This window comes from Pipistrellus kuhlii, unplaced genomic scaffold (assembly GCF_014108245.1).
Source record: "Pipistrellus kuhlii isolate mPipKuh1 unplaced genomic scaffold, mPipKuh1.p scaffold_m20_p_5, whole genome shotgun sequence".
Taxonomy (NCBI): Eukaryota; Metazoa; Chordata; class Mammalia; order Chiroptera; family Vespertilionidae; genus Pipistrellus; species Pipistrellus kuhlii.
This window is the reverse complement of record NW_023425551.1, coordinates 74,757,057-74,777,517: the sequence shown is the minus strand read 5'-3', so window position 1 is coordinate 74,777,517 and position 20,461 is coordinate 74,757,057. Positions and strand designations below refer to the sequence as shown.

Genomic DNA, 20,461 nt, shown 5'->3' with positions numbered 1-20,461 from the left:
CGTGCTCCTGGGGCCAGGGCTCCGGAAGGCCCTCCAAGGGCTTCTGGTTGCAGCGAGGGAGAATCAAACCCCCTACCTCTGACCAGAGAAGGGGCAGTGCGGGGAGAGAGCAGTACCCACGGCGGTGCCAGCCCTCTGCCCTGGGCATCCCCCAGAGAGAAGTCTATTTAAGAATACTTCTTTTCGCCTGGTCTGTGTGGCTCATCGGCTAAGTGCTGACCATGAACCAGGAGGTCACCGTTCCATTCCTGGTCAGGGCACATGCCTGGGTTGTGGGCTTGATCCCCAGTAGGGGACGTGCAGGAGGCAGCCAATCTGTGATTTCCATCATTAATATTTCTTTCTCTCTCTCCCTCTCCCTTCCTCTCTTTACTTAAAAATAAAGACAGCCGAAGCCGGTTTGGCTCAGTGGTAGAGCGTCGGTCTGCGGACTGAAAGGTCCCAGGTTCGATTCCGGTTAAGAGCATGTACATTGGTTGTGAGCACAACCCCGATGGGGGTGTGCAGGAGGCAGCTGGTCGATGTTTCTCTCTCATCGACATTTCTAGCTTTCTATCCCTCTCCTTTCCTCTCTGTGGAAAATCAACAAAATATATTTTAAATAATAAAAATAAAAATAAAGACATATTTTTTAAAAAAGAAGACTTCTTTTCTTGAAGGTTCCACATACAAAAGCCATCCTCACCAAAGGATCTCATGGTCCTTTCCCATCCAGATCCTTTGGCAAAGATTGCTCATTGCCCCCTAGAATCCATTCCCCTTCGTACTAGAAACCCCGGTACGTGTGACCCCCAAACTCCCTTGCAGCTAAGTGTGACATGTGACCAACTGTTGGCCAACAGGACAAGTGGCCTGGCGATCTCCAGACCACATCCTGAGAGGGAAGGGCAGAGCCGCCTCCTCCCCCTTCTCCCTTCCCACTGGCGGGGCCATGGGCCCGGGAGGCGAGGTGCTGTCCTCAGCTTCTTCACATCCGCGGGCACAGAGGAGCAACCGGGGGAGGAGCAGGTCCTCCACCCTGTCAGGGGCAGATCACCCACCAGACTTGTAGGTGAGAAATTTCCATTGTGTTTAAGGCTCTGATACGCTGGACCTGTTACAGCAGTCTAACCTCCCCCAATGCCTATCACAGACCCTTCTTTTGTTTAACTTTTTAAAATATCCTCACCAAGGATGTGTTTTTATTCAGAGAGAGAGAAAGAGATAGAGATAGAGAGAGAGAGAGAGAGAGAGAGAGAGAGAGAGAGAGAGAGGGAGGGAGGGAGGGAGGGAGGGAGGAACATCAGTGTGACAGAGTAACATCAATTGGTTGCCTTTTGTATGTGCTCCACCAGGGATCGAGCCCACAGCCTTTTGGTATATGGGACGATGCTCTAACCAACTGTGCCACCCGGCCAGGGCTATCACAGTCCATTCTTTGGTGCCAAGATGCCAGCAGGTGAAAGGTGTGTGACTTAGGCCTTGGTCCTCCCCCGTCCTTCAGCCCCCTTCCTGTCAGCTGTCACCAGATCGGCTTTCCCAAGTGTCAGGAGGGCCTCCTTCCCGGTGGATAAGATGCCTCCCAACCCCCACCCAGCTACTGCGGAATGGAGGCAGGTGACTGTCTCCCTCTCTCACAGCACACGATGGATTCTTCCCTCAAAGTGACCATTTCTCCAACTGTGTATCTCCTTTGCGGGAAAGGTTCTCCCACGCGCAGGAAACTGCTGCACCTTGTCAGGCCGACCCCACCCCATGGGGAAGGCCGTGAGGAGGGGCAGAGAATGCATGGGCTTCGGGTCGGAGCCCTAGTGGCTTCACACGTAGCAGCCGTGTGACTCTGGACAACTCTCTTAGCCCCTCGAAGCCTCAGTTTCTTCCCTTATAAAATGAGGATAATAATCGTTTACAGGTTTGTGGAGAAAATTCAAGATTATACTCTTGTAAAGTCCCCAGCAGCGCGCCTGGCGCACAGTAGGCCCTCACTAAGCCGTGGCTGTTATCGCTGTGGAGGTGTGTGGGAATACGGAGGACACAGCTGCAGGAGAGCCCTGAGGGAGCCCCAGGGGCGGGTGCTGGACAGGGGGGTGGCAGGGAGAGCTGGGGCGAAGGGGAAGAGAGAGGCCGAGCTGGAGGTGATAGGAGGGAGAGGAGAGGGCCCAGCGGTGCCCACATTGGGCAAGAGGGTGGAGGGCGCTGCTGTGGTGTCTATCAGCTGCCTCCAGCTCTCACAATCCCTGTGCCATCTCACGGTGTCCCCGCCCGGCGCTGCAGCGGGCTTGGCCGCCCTCACCACCGCCACCATTGTTGCTGCACTGTCAGCTGCTGCTTCTTTCCTCATCTTCCTTCCTGCCCCTGATAGGGCAGCAGATGGGGACGGGAAGCAGCTGCCTTGCCCAGCAACCTCTCTCCTGCAGGCTGGAGCTGCCGAGGGGCGGGGAGGCGGGTGTGAAGAGCCAGGCTCTGCAGACAGCCAGGCTGGGCTCCATCCCCCACTCTAGCCCTGGAGAGCCTGTGACCTCAGGAAGTTATGCGGTTTGTCTAATCCTTCAATTTCCTCGTCCACACAATGGGGATAATAGGGCCACTGAGAGGAAGGAATGAGATCATGCATGATGAGCACCTCGCGCGCAGTGTCCAGCAGGCGGGCGGTAAAGGCCAGCTATCGCCGGGGCTGGCCCCACGGGCGTGCGGCCTGTGTAGTCACACAGAGCCCGGGCCCAGAGTCTAACGCTCTGCTGTCACCGCCCTGACATTCTTAATGAAGAATAAAGATTCTGGACAAAGGGCTCTGCACAGTGTGAGCCGGCCCGGCCATTATCAGCATGCACTTCCTGGGTCTGCCCTGCTGGTGGGGGGGTGGGGCTGGGTCAGAGAGGAGGTGCCCAGCAGGCTGCTGGCGATGCGGGGCATCAGAGGATCCTGGGCACCGCAAGGGAGTCATTTAAGCACAGTCATGTGGGCCGCTGCCAGGGTGCCAGCAGTCAGGGACTGGGAGGGTAGCAAGGCCCCTCCATACACACCCTCACTGGGCAAGGGGGGTGTGTGGGGCTGCCCTCCTCACAGCCAGCCAGGCCAGTGGGCAGCCTTGGGAGCCCACCACCATCCTCCTACCCCGTCGTACATCAGAGCAAACACCCACCCGCCTCCCCCCAGACTTGATCCTCTGTGCGCCCCGGACACAGGCCATGGACGAGCCCGGAGTACAGGAGTCATGTCCAGAGGCCCCACAGCTTTGAGATGCAGAGGCACCGCATGGTGGGAGCCAGTGCCCCACCAAAGCCCCTCAGTGCCCGGGTCTAGCTGAGTCCCACTGTTCAGGCTGGAATTAGAACGGGGGTGACACAGGAGGGGTGTTGATTACCACTGGTGGCCCAAGAGCTTGGCCCAGTCCCAGGAGGTTGACCATATCCGCTCCTTCTATCTTCTTTTCCGGCCCAGGTTAGCATGTTTAGAAAGGAGTCCGGGGCGTGTGGAGCAGAGACCTGAACCCTCAGGAGACATGGAGTTCCTTAGAGCTGGGGGTACCCCTGGGCACTAAGATGAGGAATGACTTCCGTCCCTGCCAGGAGCCACCTCGGGAGCTACACGTCTTATTCCTGCTGTCCGTCTCCCCTCCTGGACGGCACGTTCCCAGAGCCCAGGGCCCACCCACTGTGAGGCCCGGCCAGATGTTTGCAGACCCAGCCAGCAGGACCCCGGCACTCTCTCCTCCCCATCCACCCCTCGCTGCCCCAGGTTCTGCCTCAGCTTCCCCAGACGTGCCACCACCACCACCCAGCCCTCTCCTGTTCCTGGGCCTCCCTGGAGCAGCCCACGTGTGAGCGTGAGGGTGGCCCAGTCTGACAGGCGGAGCCCAGCCCGGGAGGAGGCCTCCCTCCACCCGCCTCCAGCCACCTGCCCTGAGTGCTCACTGCCTTTCGGACAGCTGGAGAGCGGCCCCAGAGCCGCTGGCTGAGGAAGGGGGTGGGTGTGGGAAGGTTCTCAGGGAGCTCAGCCAAGGCCCAGCGGAGGCCCTTGCAGCTCAAGGGGATGCTGAGTGTGCACACATGGGGGTGGGGCAGGGGAAGGCCTTGGGGGTGGGGTTGGAGAATGGAATGTGGAGCTCATTCTCCTGGGGGCACAGCTGTTTATTTTGATCTCCCCTGTCAGCTGCTGCCTATTCCTTATCTCGGGGCTCAATCCAGACTCCACCTCCTTCTCTGTTGCTGGGCTGGGGAAGGCAGATACTGGACACAATCCTGCTCCCTGCTCTCACCACCTTAGTCACCCGCTGCTGAAATGGGAAGAAAGCAGGCCCCTCAAAGGCCTGCGCCCACTTCAGACCACCCTGTGCCCATCCCCGGGTAACAAGGTCTTCAAAGGGCGTCCTCGAACCTCAAGACCCGCTCTCAGCCGCCATGACCACCTGAGCCGGTCACCGCAAGAGGTGCCCGCATTTCAATGTTATTGGTGCCACCGGACTAAAAGGGCCGGCACACAACCCTGGCTCATTGGGAACTTGGGGCCCAGGCAGCTGACACCTCCCAGGCCACACCACGCTCTCCTCTAGGAGGTCACACGGTACACTTAGCACCCACTGTCTCCAGTGAGAGGCTATGAAAATGATAAGATGATTTCCTATTCACGTAGGGAAATAAACTCATGACTGGTTTTGCAAGTTTCATATTTTTGCAGAACCGGAACATTTAGAAAAAAGGGGGGGAAAGTAGAAAACAAGTCACCCATCGTTTCACTGCCCCCCAAAACAACCACTGCTAATATTTTTGGTATGTTTTCTTCCAGTCTTTTCTCTATTTGTGTGTGTGTGTGTGAGAGAGAGAGAGAGAGAAAGAGTGTGTGTGTGTGTGTAAATATATAATTGTAAATACACTATACATATAATTTGGCATTCTAATTTTTTCCTTAATGATACCATAGAAATAATTTTTATGACATCACATTTTTGCAGTTGACATTTTAATGGCTATCTAATATTTCACTTGATATACAGTTAATCCTTGAATAACATGGGTCCATTTATATACAGATATTTTTCAATAAATACTGTAAATGTATTTTCTCTGCTTTATGATTTTCTTTTATTTTTAAATATATTTTATTGATTTTTTTTAGAGATGAAGGGAGAGGGACAGAGAGAGAAACATCCATGAGAGAGAAGCGTCCATAAACTGCCTCCTGCACACCCCCTACTGGGGGTGCCCGCAACCAAGGTACATGCCCTTGACCAGAATCGAACCTGGGACCTTTCAGTCCACAGGCTGATGCTCTATCCACTGAGCCAAACTGGTTAGGGCTGCCTTATGATTTTTTTTTACTAACATTTTCTTTTCTCTAGCTTACCTTGTTGTAAGAATACAGTATATAATGCTTATAACATGAAAATGTGTGTCAACAGACTGTTCTTCATTGGTGCGGCTCTGGTCAACAGTAGGCTATTAGCGGTTTACGTTCTGGGGGAGTCAAGAGTCATACATGGATTTTTGACTGTGTGAGGGGTCAGTGCTCGGAACCCCTATGTTGTTCAAGGGTCAACCGTACTACACTTTGCCTGACCATGCTCTACCGTGAGGCATTTCAGTTGTCCCAAATTTTCATACACATAACACGTTGATGAAAATCATTGGACCAAGTCTTTCCTTCATTCAGAATTATTTAAAGTAGGATTGAGCCTGGAAAGTAGAATTACCAAGATAGAGGGTCAGGATGTTTTAGACTGGCATTCGATTTTGATACCCAGAGCCAACCTGCTTTCTGAAAGGAGAATTCACCACATGACAAAGCCACCAGCAGGGCCAGGACCTGCCCAGGACACCATCCACTGTTAGGGAGCTTTTTGTGTGCCTAGACTAGGCTCCTACCTCGTGAAGACTATTCTTTTTCCAATGCCGAGCGCCCAATTCCCTTTCCAGTGACACTGCTGCTCCCTTTCAGGGGATTTCCTCTCCTCTAGTGCAAAGCCAGAAGCCAGCCTGCCTGACCTGCATTATACAAACCAGAGAGGCCAGTCCGTCCATTCCTGTCCTGCCTGGGCAGCCGGTCAGTTGCTGTCATCTCTTCATGTCCTGCAGGTCCCTCCGCCCAGCCCTCGAGCACTTTGTTAGTTTCCGCCCATTGCCGAACCTGGTTTTGTAGTTTTTCTGGTGAGTCTGTGAGCTCCCTACCTCCTTCCAGTGCATTCCCTGTGCCTCATATGTGACAACCCATTCTGTGGCTGGAGAAGACTGATACCTCTCCAATTCAGTGTCTTCCAAATTGCAAGTCAGGACACTCTACTGGGACAAGAAGCTCAACATGACCACCATTTTTAAAAAAAGAAACAACATGATAAAAAAGAAAATATCCAAGTACATCATCTGGACTATAAGCACTGTTCAGTGAAACTTGTTTTATATATATATATACTAGAGGCCTGATGCACGAAGTCTGTGCAAGAGCAGGCCTTCCTTCTCCCGGCTGCCGGCACTGGCTTCCCTCTGGCACCCGGGACCCGGGCTTCCCTCGCAGCCCTGGCTTGGTCCGTCTGGAAGGAGGTCCAATCTAATTAGCATATTATGCTTTTATTATTATTACAGAATAGAGGCCCGATGCATGAATTCATGCAAGGGGCTCAGCCCTTGCAACCCCTTACAGCCTTGGCTGATCCTCGCAGCCCCTTGCAGCCCTGGATGCCTTGGCTGACTCACAGCCCTGGCTTCATCCAGAAAGTTGTCCAGACAGTCATCTGGAAGGATGTCCGGATGGTCGTTCTGCTGTTCAGTCTAATTAGCCTATCAGCTCTTCAATATATAGGTTACACACACACACACACACACACACACACACACACCTATATATATATATATATAGGTGTGTCATGACCGTTAGGACCCAACAACCGGAATTACGGGAACAACCAGTCACTATGATGCACACTGACCACGAGGGGGCAGACACTCAATGCAGGAGCTGCCCCCTGGTGATCAGTGCACCCCCACAGCCAACCTCCTGTGGTCCCTTCCCCCAGCAGGTAGGCACAGGTGGTGGCGAGGAAAGAGGGAGTGGGGAAGGCAGGGAACTGCGTGATGGCAGGGCACCGAGGGCGGCACCACCATCTGGCATTCATTCCTTCCGCACCCAGCCTGGTGACCATTGCCTCCTCTCCTGACCCTGTCAGGGGCTTTGGGCCCTGATGGGCCCTGATCACCAGCCAGGCCTAGGGACCCCATCCATGCATGAATTTCATGCACCAGGCTTCTGGCACACACACACACACACACACACACACACACACACACACACGTATATGTGTTTGATTGTGTATAAAATGTGTTAAAACAAAATAACATTTCTAGTTTGGAAAAAGAGCCCTAATTGAACTTGAGTTACTTGGGAATAAAGAGCAGATAATCTCTGATCCCTCCTGGATGTTTTTCATATTTCTGCCTAAATCTTTAGCATCTAGAAAAATGTAATTCCTTGCCAAGACAACAGTATAGTTCAAGGTCCACCCACTGTTTTCTCCTCATTGTGAGCTTGACATCTCCTCCTATCCTTTATTTAACGATCCTTAATAATAATGGATATCTTCTCCTCCTGGTCTTTAAATTCCTGTTAATGGCGCCAATATTCTACCAGCTACGCAGGCTGAAATATCCTGGGATCGTAATTCTTGGTTACTGTCATTCATTCATTTACTGAGCGCCCACTGTCGCCCAGTAGGAGAGAAGACATGCAAGCAGCCAACCACACCATGTGGCCACATACTTCATCTATGAAGAATGCATGGTGCCTAACAGAGGGAGGGAAGAGCAATTTCACAGAGCAGATGCTTTTTCGTACCTTCCTACCAAATGATTTACTAAGTTCTGTTGCTTTCTACCTTCAAAATATTTTGCCAAATCACCCCTCTTTCCATTTCTACTGCTATAACCCTAGTTTCAGTCCTTTTTACAGTTCTGTAGACAGTGGTTCCCAGTGTGGGGCACAGGGGGGCAGTTTGATTTTTAAGGGAATGTTTTGCCTTTCTTATGGTTCTAGTAGCCTCACGTACAATATATATTGTGCCATATTTATGCATTTCAGTTCTCTATCATATGTTTTGAAACTTTATTTGCTGCTGCTGTTATTTTTCATATCATTTCATATTATTATTTTTTAAACGATTTCTCAGTGATCTCTTCCTCAGTACTTCAACTGTCCTTGCGTTCTTTTCTTTTTTCTCTTTCATGGATGCCATGTTGTTTGGAAGCTTCTTTAGACCAAGTTAATGGCCTTTCAGGCTTCCTCCACATGAATAGGGGTTCACTTTTTGAATAATAAGAATTCTATGACACGGCGAGGGGGGGGTGCATTTTAGAGACGCTTAGGTGGGGCATGGCCCAGAAAAGATTGGGAACCACTGGTATAGACACTCTTTCCAATTCTATTTTTCTACTAATGCTCTAGAAATCATCTTAAACCCGTTCTCATGTCATTTCCTTTCTCAAAAGCCTTCCATGGCTCCCCATTACCCACTAACTAAAGTCTAAACTCCCCAAGCCAATAGTGTTGATTCAGCTTCTTCCCCATCGTCCAAAAGAGTCTTTCCAGCTATCAATAAATGTCCCAATAGGCCCAGCTATCCTCCAGAAGAGTTGGCAAGGTTCTTCCTTTCCCACTGCTTTATCTGTCTTCGTATACATCGACTAGAACAACACGCTAGGACAGACTGAAGGAGAAGAGGACCAGTGATCCAGCTGTCTCCCATTAAGCCACACATTAAAGAGATTTTGCAAAATGTATAACAAGGCTACACTTCTCATTAGTTTGTTTTTTTCATGTTGGAACATATAGTTGTAACTTTATAAAGAATATGATAATCTGAAAAAAATCTGATGCTATGTGAACAGGAAATGAGTTTCTTCTTGTTACTATAAAGGAATTAACAAATACTCTTTAAACTTCTCATTTAAAATTTTTTAATAGAAATTAAATGCCAACAGCTACAGCCTTCAAAGCAAAAGCTCTCTGGGACCCTCAATGATAACATTTTGAAGGATGTAACGTGTTTTTGAGTCCACAAAGCTTGATGAACTACTGCCTTAGATTGAGCACATTGGGTTAAGCAGACTCGGGGGCTCTGAAAGGACCCCACCCTCAACGTTGTTACATCCCTGTCTTTACATCATGTCTTACCTCCCTGCACCAGTGTGCTACAAAGCATTAGAGAAGCAAGAAGTGGTCACCTTAGGAACAATTATTGGTATAGAAATGATAGTGATTCTAGAAAAAGCCGCTAATTATTTTATAATAGAAAGAATCAGTAATAACAAAGAATAAGTTGCCCTAATGATTGCCATAGAAATAAAGATAGAAAATAACTATTTCTACAATATGGCTTTTGGTAAAACAAACAAACAAACAAACAAACAAACAAAAAAACCACAAAAAACTCACCTATTCAGAAAAGTAAAAACATAGAAAAGCTGGAACCGATTTGGCTCAGTGGATAGAGCGTCGGCCTGTGGACTGAAAGGTCCCAGGTTCGATTCCAGTCAAGGGCATGTTCCTTAGTTTCGAGCACATCCCCAGTAGGAGGTGTGCAAGAGGCAGCTAATCAATGTTTCTAGCTCTCTATCCCTCTCCCTTCCTCTCTGTAAAAAATCAATAAAATATATTTAAAAAGAAAAACAAAAACATAGAAAAGCAACCACCACTTAAAACTGAATTTCTCATCAAGCCCACGCCTCTTGTTTTCTCACAGGGTACCTCGGAGAAAGAAATCCCTGGTTAATCCATCCAAAAGCAACTGCTCCTTTCTCCAGATTCCCACCGCAGTCACCCCACCCTTTCTTGTGGCTCAGGGAGCACGTAAGCAAGTACTTGCTGAATTCCTACATGTGTACACTGACTATCACGAATTCAAGGGTGTCCACCGGAGGAGACAGCAACCAACCACAGGAACCTCCCTACTGTGTACACACTGTGGGCCCTTACCCCGAGCTCAGCACAATTTAGTTCTACCAGAGACTCAGCCGTCTGCTCCAGGGAGATCTGGCTCCGCTGGAGATGGTTAGGGACAGGAAAGAATGCACAGAGTAGGTCTACTGTGTTTTATGAGCAGTGTTTTATGAGATGCTTTAACGGTAACTTTTAGGTGTTTTGTTTTTACACTGACTTTGAAGCCACCACGATAAATGCAGCTCTACTGTGCAAGACAGGACGACCCTGAGACCTCGGGATTGCTGGAGGGAGATGCCAGGCGGGGGAGCCCGGGAGCCCCGGACATAGGCAAGCCTGTCTTCTGGACCGCGTATGTGACACCCACCCCGGGCCTGGGCTGCTGCCCGTTTCTGGGTGGTGTTACCTTGAAGATCAAAGTGCAGTTCTAGCATTACGACCAGCTTAACCACCACCCCCAGAGGTGTTTCCCCTTAGCCACGGCCCGGCCCGGGTGCCACACCCTACCAAAGGCCAGGTCTGGGGAGAGAAGGAAAAGGAAAATGCGTGTCGGAGGGGGAGCTGGACGAAAAGCGTGTTTTCACCATCACTGCCGTTGGGGCGGCTGTGGTCGGGCTGATTCATCCAGGGCTCCTCAGATGCGTTAGAGGCCCGGCCCCACCTAGCAGAGCTCACACCGCCACCGCCCACTCCTGCTTCCTGGGTCCTGTGGGACAGCTGGCCTGCCAGCTAGGGCAGGGCTGGGCCATCCTTGCTCCTTCTCTTCCATCTTTCAGAGTTTCCAACCCTGAAAACGCTGGCCAGGAGTACTGAGGGACAGGCCAGGCTCCGGCCTTGCCTGGGGCACTTGACCCACAACATCTCACCTCCACACAGACATGCAGGTCAGACACAGATCCACCATCACACACGGAGGCCTGGCAGCCGGCTCTACCTACCATCCTGACGTGGTCTTAAAACCTGCCGTCTCACACTCCCCCTGGTGGGTGGGCACGCACACGCGTGCACAGACACACACACACAGACACCATGTGCATGGGAAGGCAGGTCAGGGTTCCCTCGGCCACCAGGCTCTCCGGGCTGTCCAGCTGTTGGATGTGGGGCGAGTTCCTTAGCCTGTGGGCCTCAGCTCTTCCTCTGTGAACCAGGGAAGCCACATGGGATTCTTAGGAGGAATCAGTGAGGAGTGAGTGAATAAATGTCCTCCTTATTACAAACTCACATCTTTACAAATGGCACACAGTATATATAGGCACTTATGACGGGCCCTGGTGGGGGGAAGTATTGTGCCAAGATACGCTATTATTATGGCCAACATCTTCCCTGCACGGGCCTAGGAAGAAATTTGGATTAGAGAAGTCCACATCATCGATTCCTACAAAGCATACCAAAAACGACTCCCAGAAACGGTGTCAGAGGGAAGGCACGGAAGGGGCCGGGAGAAGCAAGGCTTTCTGGGGACCACCCAGGAGGCACCGAGCTCACGCCCAGCGGTTGCACAGGGAGGCTGGAGTGAGAGCTCCAGAGGCTGGGCCCGAGCAGGGAAAGACTCCGTTGTCCTTGGAGACCAAGAGACCTGAGAGTAAAACAGCTTGGCCTTCGAGGGGCAAGTTGAGTCAATTCCAAGAACAGATGGAGGCTGTCCCCCAAGGACCAGCAGGCACCGGCTGACAGGGAGGAAAGGAGACGGGGCCCCGGAGGCTCGGCCTGTGCTCAGCCACCCAGGACATCGGAGAGTCTGTAACCCCGAGGTCCTCTCCCACTGAGGAGAGCAGATTCCGCCTCTGAACAGGCTCCAAGTGTGTGGGTCTGTAACAGATACCGCTCGGGGAGAAGGGAAGGGCCTGGAAGGAAAGGGAAAAGCAGCCTTGACTCTCAGAGGCCCCGTGTTGGGAGGGACAACCCTCCCCGCCTCCGTAACCCGAGGACGGCTTGTGATGTCCACCTGCCAGAGGGGAAAAAAGCACCCTCCCTCCTCCCCCTGGTCTTACACAGAGCGGCTTCTCACCAGAGCACCCCGCAGAGTGAGCCGAATGAGTGGGAGCTTAGGAAAGGGTCTGTGAAGGGGAGACAGATGATGCTTCCATGGGGACAGGCAGCCGGGGGGCCTCTGTGTCCCGTCCTCCCTCTCCTCCCCTGGCCAGTCCTCTCCGTCCACTCCTCCTCCCTCAGCCTCCAACACCTCCAGCTGGGCCCACGCTGGAGCTGCATCTGTCTGAGGCCCTGCTTTGGCCTCCTTTCCCAGAACTCGGGGGCCCCAGGGAGGGGGCAGGAGGACTGGTCTGGAGGGGAGCGAAGGGAGAACTGGAGGGAGGGTAAGCGGGAGCAGACAACGCTGGGGCCAGAACTGGGAGTTTCTGGGACGGCCCCAACTTCAAGCATTCTGTCCAGTTATCTGACCACAGGCCAGAACTTGTGGGCTGATTTTTATTTTAGAAAAAAAGGGTGAAATGAAGTCATGGGTGGGATGGTGAGGAAAGAACACAGAGCTGTCTCTTGGTTTTGGGATAGCCCCCAGGTCCACCCAAGGAGCTCAGTCTTGGAGGTGATGAGGACGACAGGACAATGATACAATGATACAATGATATAATGATGACTGAGGCCATCACTTATAAGGGCATATGACCTCCTTGGCAGGGCTTTGCGTGTTATTTCATGAGCCTAGTGCAGAATGTGACTCCATGAAACCATTCTGAGCCTCAGTTTTCTTCTCTATCTATAATATATATATAGAGCCAGTGTCCGGAATGTCCAAAATAACGGAACGGGTGATAGAACACCAGAAATCATCCTGCACCCCCGGTGACCCAACACTGACTACTGCTGCTGCAGGGGCAGCACCAGCACTGAATGCTGAGGGGGCTGCAGGTCAGGCCTGGAGAGAGGCCTGGGAGAGAAGCAGGGTCTGATCCGCAGCCTCCATGGCAGCTGTTGATCAGCCCTTGCCTCTCTTTCTCTCTGGGCCTCATCAGCAACCATGGGGGCTGCTGATCTGCCCCACCTCTCTGATCAGGCCTGGAGATAGGTCCAGAGATGTTGACTGGCATACAAACTGACCAATCAAAACCAAATCTGGTAAACTGCGAGGAGCGAATGGCTGCCTAGGAGGTGGAGTTTTTTGACACTGACTGGCATAAAACCAACCAATAAGAACCTAATCTGAGTGAACTGCGAAGGCAGAAACTAAGGTGGGGGCTGAGGAGGGGTTTTAAGGACAACAGCTATTTGGTGTAAGGTGTAAGAAAGTAGTTTAATTTTTTAATGACCAGTTTGGCAGTATAGTGCATGGGGCTAACTATCAGTCCAGATATAGGGATTATGTATTTTTGTCTGCCAAGAGTATATCTTCTTGCTGAAAAAGGCTTTCCCCCTCTCCCATTTAAGCAATCCTATCCTATGTAATCTATCTATACTAATAAAAGGGTGATATGCTAATTAGACCGGGTTGACCAGGCATCTTCCAATTGTCTGACTTTCTTCTGGACAAAGCCATGGTTATGGGGGCCGAGGCAGAGGCAGTTAGGGGCCATCAGGCCAGCAGGGGAGGGCACTTGGGGGCAAGATCAGGCCTGCAGGGGAGGACAGTTGGGGGCAACCAGGCCAGCAGGAGAGGGCAGTTGGGGGACAAGATCAGGCCTGTAAGGGAGAGCAGTTGGAGGCAAGATCAGGCCAGCAGGGGAGGGCAGTTAGGGGTGATTTAGGGGTGATCAGGCAGGCAGAGGCAGTTAGGGGCTAGCAGGCTGGCGGGGGGGGGGGGAGCAGTTAGGGGGAATCAAGCAGGCAGGCAGAGGGGTTAGGGGCAATCAGGTAAGCAGACAGAGGCAGTTAGGGATGATCAGGCAGGCAGGCAGGTGAGTGGTTAGGAGCCAGTGGTCCCAGATTGTGAGAGGGATGTCTGATGGGAGAGGGTGAAGCTGGGCTGAGGGGAACCCCCTCCCCATGCACAAATTTTGTGCATTGGGCCACTAGTAAAGGCATAATAATAGTGCCTCCCACCCAGCTGGTGTGATTCAGTGGTTGAGCATTGACTTATAAACCAGGAGGTCACCAGTTTACTTCTCAGTCAGGGGACATGCCCAGGTTGTGGGCTCGATTTTCAGTGTGGGGAGTGGAGGAGGCAGCTGATCAATCATACTCTATCATCATTGATGTTTCTATCTCCCTCTCCCTTCCTCTCTGAAATATGTATATATAATTAGATATATATATTATATATATAATTTTTTTAAAAAAAAAATAGTGCCTCCCTCATAGACCTGTTGTGAGGACACAAAAAGCTCACACTTGTCATGGGAGTATGCACACAATGAACATTAGCTATTGTTGAATATGACTCACCCATAACAAAGAATGAAGTCTTGCCATTTGCAACAGTATGGATAGGCCTAGAGGGCATTGTGCTGAATGACAGAGAAAGACAAATATCATATGATTCACTTACATGTAGAATCTAAAAATCAGAATAAACAAAACAGAAACAAGTTCATAGATACAGAGAATAAACTGACGGTTGCCAATGGAAAGGGAGTGTGGGGTGAGTGAAAAAGGGAAAGGAATTAAGATGTACAAACTGCCAGATATGAAACACAGTCACGGAGATGTAAAGTGCGGCACAGGGAATACAGTCAATAATACTGTAATAACTACATATGGTGTAAGATGGATACTAAACCTACCAGGGTGATCATCTAACATATTTGTAAGTTGTATAAATGTCTAATCTCTATGTTATACACTTGAAATTAATATAATATTGTACGTCAGCTGTAGTTGAAAAATAACAAATAACAAATAACAATAATGATTATAATTGTTAACCCTCATACTAACCCAGTGAGGGAAGGGCTCTCTTATGCCCACTTTACAGACAAGGACCTCAGGGAAGTAGCTGGGACTCCAATCAGGGTGGTTTGTCTGAGTACAGCCTCTCTTGGCCAATTCAAAGCACAGGTTAGCAGTCCTGTGCACAGATGTTACAGCCAAGTCAGACTTCCAGCTCAGCTACTGACCAGCTGTGTAAATGCAAGCGAGCTGTTTAACCCTCAGCACCTTGATTTGCTCATCCATAAAATAGGTGTCCTGCCGAAACCGGTTTGGCTCAGTGGACAGAGCGTCGGCCTGCAGACTGAAAGGTCCCAGGTTCGATTCCCACCAAGGGCATGTATGTTGGTTGCGGGCACATTCCCAGTGAGGGGTGTGCAAGAGGCAGCTGATTGATGATTCTCTCTCATCAATGTTTCTAACTCTCTATCCGATCTCTTTCTTCCTCTCTGTGAAAAATCAATAAAATATATATTTTTAAAAATGGGTGTCCGGCCTCACAAGGTTGTTGAGGAAAGTACATGAGTTACTGAGAGCTTGGAACTACTAGGTCTGGCCTCTTTCTCTGGCCCTGCCCTCCTTTTGTCCTATAGCCACGGGGCTTACAATGAACTCTATCCCCTGTTCACACTGGGCTCTGCCTGCTGGGTCCCTGGGGCCCCAGGGGCTCCGTGCCTTCCTAAGGGTCTGGGTGGCAACAAGCAGATCTGAGTCAACAAACAGGCACCAAGCAACCCCTCTCCTCCCCCTTCTTCCTCCCCTCCTGCCCTGAGGAGTGGCTGTCCAGAGGGAATTTCTAGCAGGGTAGGAGAACTGGTCAGACCACTGAGGACAAACAGTTTCAGAGAGGTATGGCTTTGAGGCCCCTTACAGGAGATAACACGGGTGTCATGCCTTTGAAGGGTCCGAAAAGCCACGCCACACGAGGTACCCTGCCATGCCCACGAGGGCTGCTGTCCTTGCCTACGGCACCCACAGATGGATTTTCCCGTTTCGAGGGCAGAAGAAGGTCAATGAGGGGAAAGAGAAAGTGTCGGAGGGAGGGAATCTGTAACCCGGGGAAGAGAGCCTACCCTGGGGGCAGAGGCCTGCCCCGTCTAGCCTGAGCCCAGAGGAGCCTGAGAGGTATTTTATGGGTCAAAAGTGGCTCTCTGCGCCTTGGTGTGCAGACAGCTGGGGCCGGGGTGGAGGAGAGGCCTCACCCGGCCGGATGGCGGCTGAGGTGGCGCTCCTCACCCAGCCCAGCCGCCGCTGGAGGACACCCTGGGCAACAGCGCCACCTGGTGGACGGATGTGGAGGAGAGAAGCATGGCATAGAACGGATGATGCGGGAGGTTCAGAGGTGGAAGGACTTCAGGGTCTCCTCCAAAGCCTGTGCTCTAGACTGTCTCACAGGAGGAACTGACTTCTTCGGAAGGGAACTGGGCAGTTATTTGTTAGAAAGTTCTTATGCTTTTTAAAAATATATATATATTTTATTGACCTTTTACAGAGAGGAAGGAAGAGGGATAGAGAGCTAGAAACATCGATTAGAGAGAAACATCCACCAGCTGCCTCCTGCACACCACCTACCGGGGATGTGCCCTCAACCAAGGTACATGTCCTTGACTGGAATCGAACCTGGGATCTTTCAGTCCGCAGGCCGACGCTCTATCCACTGAGCCAAACTGGTTTTGGCTCTTATGCTCTTTAGAAACCTGCCTCCACTGGTCTCCCCTCCCTGGGGGACAACAGGCAACATTTCCAATACTTGGACAGAGCTATAACGTCCTTCCTAAATATGCTCCCCATGTGGCTCGGCCATCCTGCGTGTGACTTCGACCTTTCACCCACAATGCCTGCTTTTTTCGTGCGGTTATTCTTCATTGATACACTAACTCCCACGGAGTGTCTTCCAATTCTGTGCCCACGCCATCCTCTCACCACGCTGGCAGCATCATTTTTAAACACACCCTTGGGTTGCAGCGTCCCTGCTGTTCAGGGAGGGATATGTCAGGGAAGCGGGTGCTCTGTTTGGGGCTTCAACGGAGACATCAAGAGCGCAGGCTCTGACATCGGAGGCCAGAGTTCACATCTGACCTCTGCCAGTACTCGCTGCGGGGCCCTCGGGCAAGTTTCTTAGCTTTTCGGAGCCTGCTTCCTTGTCTGTACACTGGGGTTGGGGTATTTATGACCTGAAGGTGCGGTGAGCGGTAAATGAGATGACGCAGGCAAAAGATTTAGGAAAAATCTTCTGGCGCCATCACGCGCCGCCCCCCCCCCCCTTCCTAAGTGTCCTTAGAACCACAGTCCTCTGAGGAATGCAGGGCTGCAGGGAGTGCTCTGGGGAAGAGGAAGGTGAAAGGGCAGAAGGTGAGAAGGAGACTTTCTGGAGTCAGGCAGCCTCTCCCCAGCAGCCTGGGACCCGGGTGAAGGGCCTGGAAAGGTTACCTCCTTCTGATGCCAGCCTGCCTCTGGCCACGCCCTCCCGCTGACATGGGGCAGGCCCCGACAGCTCTTTAAACTCTGAGGGTTAAATGTCTTTGAGGGCAAGAGCGACACACCAAAATAAACACATCTACCCGCTGGGCACCGAAAGGGAAACTTGGCAGGGGCCCCAGAACTTTCCCCACCCTAGCCCTCCCTAAGCTTCCTCTTGTGGTTTCTCTGAGCACAACCTGTTCTCTCCCCAGAGTCAGAAGCGTGCCGGGCGCAGGGGCGGGGGCGCCCGAAAGTGCCCCGCACCCACCCACCGAGGAGGAGGAGGAGGAGGAGGAGGAGGAGGAGGAGGAGGAGGAGGAGGAAGGGGGGTAGGGGTGGCAGAGGAGCAGCCCGGAGGCCTGCACAGCTCTGAATGTCCCCGTTCTCCTTACCTGTGTCCACCCCCCAACACACACCTCGCTCTCAAAGACACATGGTGGGGTGGACTGACTGCAGGCGGAGGAGACAGCCCCTGGGCTTCCCCAGTTCTGTGCAGAGGGCCTCCTGTGAGAGACCTAGAGTCTCAGAAAGGTAACGGGAAAATGGCTGGAATCCACGGGACCTCTGTCCTGCGGCCTGGCTTTTATCACGGCCACTGCCCCAGCCTGCCTAGAAGTATGGGGTCAGCGCCACCAAGGCAGCTCTGGGATGCAGCAGCTGTGGGGAGGAGGTGAGCATCTTAAGACTGTTTCTACTCCGTGGCCGGCTGCCTTAGTCAGCTACCAAGAAGGGCTGCTCCTTGCGGCGATAGACTGCTCCTTGCAGTCTAGAATGTGAGGTTCACTGCTATTCTTTTTTTAATATGCTTTTATTGATTTCAGAGAGGAAGGGAGAGGGGGAGAGAGCTATTATAGAAACATCAATGAGAGAATCATCGATAGGCTGCCTCCTGCACGCCCCCTACTGGGGATCGAGCCTGCAACCTGGGCATGTGCCTTTGACTGGACTCAAACCTGAGACCCTTCAGTCCGCAGGCCAAAGCTCTATCCACTGAGCCAAAGCAGCTAGGGCTCTCTACTATTCTTTCTTTTTTAATATATTTTACTTATTTTTTATACAGAGAGAAAGGGAGAGGATAGAGAGTTACAAACATTGATGAGAGAGAAATATTGACCAGTTGCCTCCTGCACACCCCCTACTGGGGAGGTGCCCGCAACCAAGGTACAACTGGAATCGAACCCGGGACCCTTCAGTCCGCAGACCGACGCTCTATCCACTGAACCAAACCGGTTTCGGTTCTCTGCTTTTCTTAAAGATTCCCAACAAAAGAGGTGTCTTGGTTTCTCACCTTCCAGATTCCGGCACATCACACCCATATTGAGTTCTTTCTTACGTCAAACCCTGGTCTGCTCCTCTAACACACACACACACACACACACACACACACACACGGCCATTAGGACAGGATACAAGATACCAGCTCTGTGCAGTCACCCCAACCATACCAACCCTACTCTACACCTGCGGGGCTCCTGTGAAAGGCATCAGCACTCATGCTCAGCTAACAGATCAGTCCCTTTGGACACTCTGAGGCCCCTGGCTCCAGTGCACACACAGGTTTGCCTACTGGTTAAGAACCGGGCCTTCCCAGTCAAATGACCTAGGTTTAAATCCCAGCCCTGCCATTTCCTTCTGGGGCCCTCTTTGGGAATATTTCTTCTTTTCTCTTGGCCTGAGTCTCCTCCAAGTACTTACCTCATAGGACTGCTCGGAGAATTAAAAGACATTACACCTAAAACATTGAGAAGAGTACCTGACAGAGCTATGTAAGTGTGAGCTCATATTCCAAACCCTTGATGGAAGGAAAACAGGAAAGAGAAGGTGTTTGGGACCTTGGAGGCCATGGTCTCAAGGACTGGGCTTCGACTGAGATCCAGCTGGAAGTCTCAGAGATGCTTTTGATTCTAAAGTCCAAGAGGGTAGACGCTCTGACTTGATTACCACTAAGTCCTCAACATCTAGCCTTTGCAGACAGAGTATGGCCCCAGCAGACAAGTGTTGAATGGATTTGTAAATTGTTAGTCATCTCCCAAAGGAGCCTGGGAATGGAAAGAGCAGAAATGTGATGGGAGAGCCGGTTCTCTTCACTCAAAGAGAATCAGGGTGAGAGGCATAAAACAAGGATTTGTTCAAGGAGATAAGTCCTAGAGTTCAGAGGTGAGGAATGGATGCGCCAAGATTGTGTGGACTGTCACAGAACCCCCAGGTGAACCCTCCCAACTGTAGCTGAGAATTTCTGGGTTTGGGGGGACCAGCCCTCTCCCTGAATTCATCCCGTTTACAACCACCTCTTTTTCGCACCTAGATAAGGGGTTAAACCTGGGTCCCCATTACCTCAACGTTCAACACCACAATCGGAGTTCAGTACAACCCTGTGGAATGAATCAGTGCCCCCAGAGACTGCCCACGTCTTCTCTCAGAACCACCTCTAGTGTCTTCCTCGCTCGGAAGCCTTCCCAGCCCCCCCTGCTTGATGCCTTATCGCCGCTGTCCATGACCCACACTAACTGCAGGGGAATAACACCATGGCACTCTCAGCATCCACTACAACCCCAGACACACAGTAGGAGCTCAGTCAATGTTTGGAAATGAATACATCAATGTTCCCTTAGTAAAAGCGACTGCTCTCTTCAGTTACTCCTCTTGACACAGAAGAGGCTAAGGCCCTCGTTTGTGGCCCCATCAGATGCTGGAGGGTGAGCACTGAGGGGTCCTTCCTTCCAGTACTGTCCCCGTGGCTTCCTCCCTCAGCCAGGCGGCAGGAGAACCCCAAGGCTGCCCGCCCTCCTCCTCACCTCCCACCCTGGCTCTGCCCTCCTCCACACCTCCCACCTCCATCTCTGATGTATGAAGAACAACAGCCCACTGGGCTTCCAGATCAGCGTGGAAGGGTGCAGTGTGGACATATAGGGCACTCAGGGTTTTTTTGGGGGGGCTTCTCTGCCCGTCACTGAGAAAGTGAGCCGAGTTCAGGAGGTGATGAGAGCATGGTGACCTCCTCCACCCACCCACCTCCCACCTCCCACCTCCCACCCCAGGCTGGGGCAGTCCAGCCTGAGCTTGGAGGTCCCAGCAAAGGGGGCGAGGGGTGCTGAACCCCCGTTATCTTGGCTCCTCCAGCCTTCAAGCCTACCTCCTTGGCAGGTGAGCCCCCGAAGGATCTGTTGTGGCCGAAGACACGCTCCCCCGCAGACTCCAGCTTCAGTCTCGGGGAGCTGAGGCGCGGGGTCGCAGCCCTCGGCAGCGGGGAGGGGCGTGAACTCGCTCCGGAGCCCAAATA

The 20,461-nt window shown here is 51.8% G+C and overlaps 1 protein-coding gene across 1 annotated transcript in view; it reads right to left on the bottom strand.

Annotated features, from left to right (window-relative positions):
• CCND3 (cyclin D3) overlaps positions 1 to 20,461 on the bottom strand; it is an 88,742-nt gene extending 68,281 nt beyond the window's left edge. The window contains exon 1 of the mRNA XM_036413696.2: positions 20,315 to 20,461. The gene's annotated coding sequence lies outside the window, so the exon portion shown is untranslated. The remainder of the gene's footprint in view (positions 1 to 20,314) is intronic.